General features: G+C 35.9%; 1 non-coding gene across 1 annotated transcript; it reads right to left on the bottom strand.

Moving 5' to 3' along the window:
* Window positions 1-7,151: 7,151 nt before the first annotated feature.
* On the bottom strand, window positions 7,152-7,258 carry LOC128290764 (small nucleolar RNA R71). Its single transcript, XR_008280551.1, has one exon. It is a non-coding gene; the product is annotated as a small nucleolar RNA R71 (small nucleolar RNA).
* Window positions 7,259-8,614: the final 1,356 nt, after the last annotated feature.

Below are 8,614 nucleotides of genomic sequence, written 5' to 3'. Positions count from 1 at the left end.
ATTAGCCTTTCCCAGATGGTAATCAATTACGAGCTTATAGTCTTTTAACAACTCTAACTATCTTCGCTGTCATAAATTCAGATCTTTCTGTGTGATCAAGTATTTTAAGCTTTTGGGATCAGAATATACATGGCATTTCTCACCAAATAGATAGTGGCGCCAAATTTTCAAAGCGAACACAATCACAGCTAATTCAAGGCCGTGCATCGGATAATTCTTTTCGTGTTGCTTTAGTTGTCTCGAGGCATAAGCTATAACTTTGCCTTCCTGCATCAAAACACAACCTAGACCATTCAACGAAGCATACTGTAGATCACAAATTCTTTACCCGATTCTTGTTGTACTAATACCGAAGCTTCAGTCAATAGGGCTTTCAACTGATCAAAGCTTTTCTGACAATTTTTAGACCAATCAAATTTCACATCTTTCTAAAGAAATTTCGTCAATGGAGTCGCGATCATAGAAAAGCCTTTTACAAATCGTCGATAATAACCAGCAAGTCCCCGAAAACTACGGACTTCAGAAACATTTCTCAGAGGCTTCCAATCTAAAATAGCCGAAATCTTGCTCGGATCAATTCGGATACAAGATGCCGACACAACATGTCCTAGAAAACTGACTTCTCGTAACCAAAATTTAAATTTGCTAAACTTCACATATAACTACTTATCTCGCAAAGTCTGTAGCACTATTCTCAGTGTTCGGCATGCTCAGTTTCATCATACGAATAAATTAAAATATCATCAATGAATGCAATAAAAAATCGATCAAAATATGATCTAAAAATTATGTTCATCAAATCCATAAAAACAGCAGGTGTATTGTTAATCTGAAGGGCATAACCAAAAACTCATAATGTCCGTACCTCGTTCGGAAAGTAGTTTTCAGAATGTCTGAATCTTTTACTCGCAACTGATAATAACCCGATCTCAGATATATCTTTGAAAACACAGTAGCTCTTTTTAACTGATCAAACAAATCATCAATTCGGGGCAGAGGATATTAGTTCTTGATAGTCACTTTGTTCAACTGACGATAATCAATGCACATTCTCATCGTGCCGTCTTTCTTTTTCACAAATAGAACAGGTGCACCCCAAGGTGAGAAACTTAGTTTTGCGAATCCTCTATCGGTTAATTCTTGCAATTGAGACTTTAACTCTATTAACTCGGTCAGAGCCATTTTATATGGAGCTATCAAAATCAGAGTAGTTCTCGGTACTAACTCAATGTCAAATTCAACTTCTCGAATCGGAGGTAACCACGAATTTCTTCAGGAAACACATCAGGGAATTCACAGATAATAAGCACTGATTCCACTTTCTTTTCTGATACTTTTGAATCAATCACATAAGAAAAATAAGCTTCACAACCCTTTCTCCCAATACTTAAAGCTTTCAATGACGAAATCACAGCCGGTAACCCATTCAAATCACTAGATTCAATTCGGACTATTTCATCATTCTTGCATCTCAAATTAATAGATTTCCATTTGCAGTTCACAACAGCATCGTGCAATGTTAGCAAATCCATACCCAGGATTATGTCAAACTTGTCAAATGGTAACAACATCAATTCAGCCAGAAAATAATTATCCCGAATCATCAACGGACAATTCTTGCACACTTTATCAACCAATACACACTTGCCTAAGGGGTTTGATACTCTAATTACAAATTTAGTAGACTCTATAGGCAAAGTCTTACTGGATATTAAATTCACACATATATAGAAATGAGTAGACCCTGGATCTATCAATGCAATAACTTTAGTATCATAGAGAGTAAAAGTATAGTAATAACATCTGGAGATGACGCTTCTTCGTGTGCTCGAATAGCGTAGGCTCGTGCAGGTGCTCCAGCATCAGATCTTGCTGCAGTGTCTCACATCACACCTCTACCACCACTTTCATTTCCCTTGTTTCTCAGTGGTCTACCTCTAACTGTAGTGTTACTCGGCCTCATATTCTAAACATTATATTTTTCAGCTAACTCTGGGCAATCTTTTATAAAATGATCTCGTGAACCACAACTGTAACAAGCTCGGTTATTACTTTTTCCCCAACAATCTCCAAAATGTCGTCTTCCACATTGTTTACACTCAAGCTTTACATCCTTTGCATTACCAACACTCGACACTGGGGTAGTTTGAGCTTTAGGGTTGGTATATTGATTTCTACAATCTCTATTCTAATATCCCGTTGAAGCTATCGATCGATCAATAAAATCTCCAGATTTCTTTAACAAGGAATGATAAGTTTTATTCATTGATCTCTTTCTCGAATCTCTAGCCTCTAAATCAGCTTTTCTCTTTTCTTTGCTAAGATCCTCGGCTTTACAGGCACTTTCAACCAATACTATGAATTCTTTCAGTTCAAGTATCCCGACTAACAGTTTTATGTCTTTGTTAAATCCATCAACAAATATTTTACACATAATCTCTTCAGTAGACACGTATTATCGAGCATACTTGCTCAAACGTACAAATTCACTTTTGTATTCTGTTACAGTCATCTGGCCCTGTTTCAACTCCAAAAACTCTTTATTTTTCTGATCGAGGAATCTTTGACTTATGTACTTCTTTCAAAACTCGGTCTAAAGAATTCCCAGGTAACTCGTTCTCTAGGAACCATCGATGTCAACGTTTTCCACCAGTAATATGCATTATCTCTAACCAAAGATACTTCGAATTTAATACATTCTTCTGGAGTACAGGACAATTCATTGAATACTCAAATAATGTTTTCAAGCCAGAACTCAGCTCTCTCGGCATCATCGTCAACCGTAGCCCAAAACTCTTCAGCCCCATGTTTACGAAACTTATCAATGGGTGGCTTACTCAATCAAATCGAATCTATTACTTGTGGCACAACCGGGACTTATTGATGAACAGGTGGGGGTGGAGGTTGTTGAGCAACCGGATTCATTCGTACGAATTTGGTGAACCACTGAATCATCATTTGGAAGAAGGCTTGCTTAGCCTCTCCTCCCTGACTACTAGATATACGCCTAGATTCGGCCAGCGCTACCCCTTGAGCAGAAGTGGGTGCATTATTCTCAACATCATTAGCTATCTCTCATTCGGGATCCATTAGCTATATGAAAAACACATTTTACTGTCAGTAATCATCACACTATCGCAATTCATATATGTGACGTATAGCTAGACTCTCACACGCTACGTTAATCTTAAAATCGACTAAACTGTAGCTCTGATACCAATCAAATATAACACCCCTAACTCATATCTGTCGTTAGACTAAAGAGGCATTACGGACACATCGAAACATTTCCCATTCATTTCATAAACATCATAGCATCACAGTTATACATCATTATAGAGTCCCTTACAAAGGTCAACAAGACGTTAAACATGCTTTAGAAAGAGGTCGAGACTAAATCGAGCACATACAAAATTTTTCAAGACTTAAACATTTTTCAAAGTTATATAGGTCACACGCCCTGTGAACAGGCCATGTACTTACACGACATTACACACCCACATGTATCTAGGCTATGGAAAAACAATGCATACATACTAACTTGTCTACACGGCCACATGACACGCTCATGTGCCAGGCCATGTGAAATTTAGGGAGGTTACTGACTTGGGTCACACGACCGACCATGCGCTCATGTGCCAGCCTGTGTGCCACAAACGGCCAATAGACATGCCTGTGTGTCTAGACCGTGTCAAAAATGTAGGGTATACTAACTTAAAATCATAGGGTACCTCAGGGGACACACGGCTAAACACACGCCCATGTCTCTGCCCATGTGGACAAAAATAGGCCATTTGAAAAGCCAAATTTGCCACCCTATAATCATGAACTCATAACAACCAATTTGAAATCATTTTCATACACTTATAAGTAGTCCAAAACATACCAAATCACACACGTTTCATGCCATTTCATAATCAACCATTTCATTATTCAATTCCACAAATAAAACATACCAAATCAATGTATCAAAAGCATCATAATTTAGCTAAGTTCTAAATATATAAACTCATCATTTTTATCACATTTTTCATACTACCAAACTTACCAAATCAACATTCCATATTCAAGCTATCACATAAGCATTAATACATCATAAAACTTACTTATGAAACACATCATTCAGGCCAACTTAAAAGGTCATACATACCAATATTTACAAGCCAAATCTCATGGCTAAATATTCATATCACAAAACCTATCAAAATAACTCTAGCCTATACATGCCATATACCATAAGTATAACTCTTAAAATGGTACCAAAATAGATGTCCAATAGTGTGATTGAGTCGCTGACGATTCCCGTATCTGAGCTAGCTTTACAACACTGTAAAACAGAGAATATTTCACACAGTAAGCTTTGGAGCTTAGTAAGTTCACACCGAATATAATCAATAGTTTATATAATACGAAAACATCAAATAATAGACACTTAGTAGTTCACAAATCATCCATCAACGCTATTCCATGACATTTAATATATTCATACAATTTCATCAAGCCTCATACACATAGTATCATCTACCACATAGGTATCGTACATACCTGAACTTTCCCGTACTTATTCATTTCATTCTCACCTCTCGTTCAAATACATTAATTCATTCGAAAGTCTTTCCATGCTTTAAGAATTCACACACTTAGTGTTTTAATGGTTAACCGAAGCTGTAACGATCCCGCACACTTAGTGCCATCTCAAATAATCGAAGCTATCTCGATATCGCACAATTAGTGCCTTATATAGCCGAAGCTATTCCAAATCGCACACTTAGTGCCGAACATTGTTGATTTATCATCGTGCTCAAACCATAGTCAAATATATACAATTTATGTATTATCAAAGCATTAAAACATACTTATAACATCATTTATTATGTACGAACTTACCTTGTACTCGTAATTGATAATTCAGATTGTTTACTCGATAACCTTCGATTTTCCTCGATCTGAATCCGAATTCCTCCTTTCTTGATCTATATATATTCAAAATTAACCCTGTTATTCAACAAATCATTCAATTCAATCCATATACACATGTTTAGGGCATTTTACAAATTAGCCCTCATATTTTCACATTTTAACACTTTAGTCCCTAATTCATAAAATCATAAAATACACAAAATTTCCTTATACATATGCTTAACCGAATTTTCATAGAGTTCATATAAGCCCACATATTTCATTTATTTCACATTTTAGTCCTCCAATTTCTCATTTTCACAATTTAGCCCAAATTACTCAAATTCATCAAAAATCCCAATACAAAACACATATATCTATCATCAAGCTTCCATATTTCATAAACTAACACTATTAAACCTACAAAATCAACAATGGCATAACTAAAAATCATCATCTAAATCATAAATTTAGACATGGGCTTGATAGAACACAAAGCAGCCATTACAAAAACGTAGAAATCATCAAAGACGGATCAAAACATATACCTAAATTTAGGTTCAAAGTGATGAAACCCTAGCTTGGGTTTTTCTTTCTTTTTCTTTTGATATATTCGGCCAACACATGATAATGAAGCTAAAATTTGTGTTTTGTTTTATTAAATTAACATTAATACATAATTTACTTATATAACCTTTTTCATTTCATTTAAAAACCACTAAGTAATGTCCAATTTTTTCGATGCATAATTCCAATGGTCCATTTACATCTTAAGGACCTCACATTTAAAGAGACATAACAGTTAAACACTTTAACAAATAGTAGACAACTTTTACATTTTACGTAATTAAGTCTTTTTTATCAAATTAAACACACAAACGATCAAATTTTCATATAAAATTTTCACACATACTAATTGACATATAATAAGCACAGAAAATAATATTAAAATATTTTTTTGACTCAGATTCGTGGTCTCGAAACCACTATTTCAACTAGGATCTAAACCGGGCTATTACACTAATAGATAATTTATGAGTCAAGCTTTGTGTGTGATTGATTGTAGTAAAAATACATCTTGAAATAGGTTATATTGATAAGTATGATATGTACTTTAGTATATGATTGAATAGGTGAGTAATGAGGAATGAATCATGCTAGTTGGTATGAGTATAAATGTATAAATGGTATTGATTTGAGTATATGAATGCTTGATTTTGAAATGGCTTATAATGTGTAATGAAATGGATATTTTGGCTACCTATAAAGGCATTTGAAATGATACCATTTTGATTGCTAGGTGTGCATGATAAAAGGGTGGCAAATTGGTTTTGCAATTAGCTTATTTTTTTCCACACAGGTAGAGACACGGGCGTGTGTCTCAACCGTGTGCGATACACGGTCATATTACACGGTCGTGTGTCCCTTGGGGTAGTCCTTCGAATTAAGTCAGTACACCTTACAGGTTTGGCACGGATTAGACACATAGGCGTGTCTACTGGCCGTGTATGACACTCGGGCTAGCACATAGGCATGTGGCCAGCCGTGTGACCCAAATCAGTAACCCCTCCAGATTTCCCACGGCCATGGCACACTGGGGTGTCCTCGGCCGTGTAGTGCAAGTCAGTATGTATGCCTTGTTTTCACATGGCCTGTGAACAGGTGCGGTCGGTGGCCGAGTGATGCACACAGCCTGTTCACACGGGCATGTGACCCCAGATTGCTTAAAAAATTTAGAAGTTTTCTAAAGTTTGCAAATGTTATCAGTTTAGTCCTGAGCCACTTCTAATCATGTTTTAAGGTCTTGTAGAGCCTTATAAGGGAGATTGAGATTATTTTTTATTGATGTTTATGTGAAAATTATTATTTATGTTGTGATTGATTGATAATGCCTCGTAACCCTATTTTAACTATGAATACGGGTTAAGGGTGTTACAAATTAAGAGACCAAGGATCGAGGCACCACAGTTTAAATTGAGGCCTGTGACTTCTAGATGCTTCAGACAGTTAGCCAATTTAGTGGAATGCTCACAAAAGATTCGCATCTTCACCTTCGACTGTTTATGGAGGTGAGTGATTCCTTAATGATAGCCAGTGTAACCGAAGACGCATTGAGCTTGAAGTTGTTTCTATAATCATTGCGAGATAGAGCATAAGCATGGCTTAATTTTTTCCCACCGAGCTCAATTTCTACATAGCAAGAATTAGTATAATGCTTCTTGGTTAAGTATTTCCCACCTAGCAAAAATGCTAAGTTGTGAAATGAAATCACTACTTTTTAGCAATTGGATGATGAACCCTTATACGAGGCATGGGAAAGATTTAAGGAATTACTATATAAATGCCCTCTCCATGGGATTCCAAAATGCACTCAATTGGAGACATTTTATAATATTCTTAATGCACACTAGGATGGTGGTAGATGCTTCCGCAAATGGTGCTCTCCTTTCTAAGTCTTATAATGAAGCATATGAAATTATCGAGAGTATAGCCAGTAAAAACTATCAATGGTCGACCAATAGAGCAACTTCAGGAAGATGAGTAGTAGAAGTACATGAATTGGATGCTTTCATTTCATTTACAGCTCAGGTATCTTTAATTTCTTCTATGCTTAAAAATTTTTCTACTAACGCTCTAAATAAATGTTGCAACTCAGCTACCAAGTCAATTTGAAAATATTTCTTACATATATTGTGGGGATAGACATTCATTTGAGAATTGTCCATCAAATCCCAAGTCATTTTATTATGTTGGAAATAAAAACTAAAATAGAAGTGAACAAGGACCACAGTCCAACTTCTATAACCCTTCGTGGCGAAACCATCGAAACTTTTCTTGGAGTAACCAATGCTGGGTTCAACAACACCCACATGTAGCATAGGTCAAATCAACCTCTAGGTTTCAATCAACAAGTTTAGAAACCACGACAAGCTAAACCATCCAACAATTTGAAGAATTCTTTTAAGGCGTACATGGCTAAAAATGATGCCTTAATTTAGAGACAAGCAGCAACACTAAAAATTTGAAAAACCAAATGGGTCAATTAGCTACTGAGCTTTGTAATAGATCTTAAGGAGCCTTGTCAAGTGACATGAAAAATCCAAGGAATATGGGTAAGGAACACTGAAAATTAGTTACTTTGTGAAACAGAAAGACTTTGGAACCCAAAGAAGTTGAGGTTAAAGATGAACTTGCTAAGGGATAGGAAAACCAACCGACAATTGAACTTCCTGCACCACAGATGTCTAATTTTAAAAATTCTGAAGAGGTAAAATCTAAATTAGTAAATTCTGATAAGCTAACACATTTTTCAGATGCAGATACAATATCGCAGAAAAGTTGATCGATCCAATCCAAGGTTCCATCACCTTTGAATCCACAAAGACTTAAGCAACAAAAATAAGAGGTGCAATTTAAGAAATTCTTGGATGTTCTTAAGTAGCTTACATCAATATCCCATTGGTAGAAGCCTTAGAACAAATGCCTAACTATGTCAAGGTCATGAAGGACATTTTATCCAAGAAGAAAAGACTTGGCGAGTTTAAGAGTGTAGCATTAACAAAGGAATATAGTGCATTTCTACAGAACAAACTACCTCTGTAAATGAAGGACCCCGGGAGCTTTACTATACCCTATAATACTGGAGAATCTTACTCTGGTAAAGCTTTATGTGATCTAAGAGCAAGCATTAACTTGATGCCAATGTCTATTTTTA

This window comes from Gossypium arboreum, chromosome 3, assembly GCF_025698485.1.
Source record: "Gossypium arboreum isolate Shixiya-1 chromosome 3, ASM2569848v2, whole genome shotgun sequence".
NCBI classification, from domain to species: Eukaryota; Viridiplantae; Streptophyta; class Magnoliopsida; order Malvales; family Malvaceae; genus Gossypium; species Gossypium arboreum.
The sequence above is the reverse complement of the archived record's forward strand: the minus strand, read 5'-3'. Positions and strand labels throughout refer to the sequence as shown.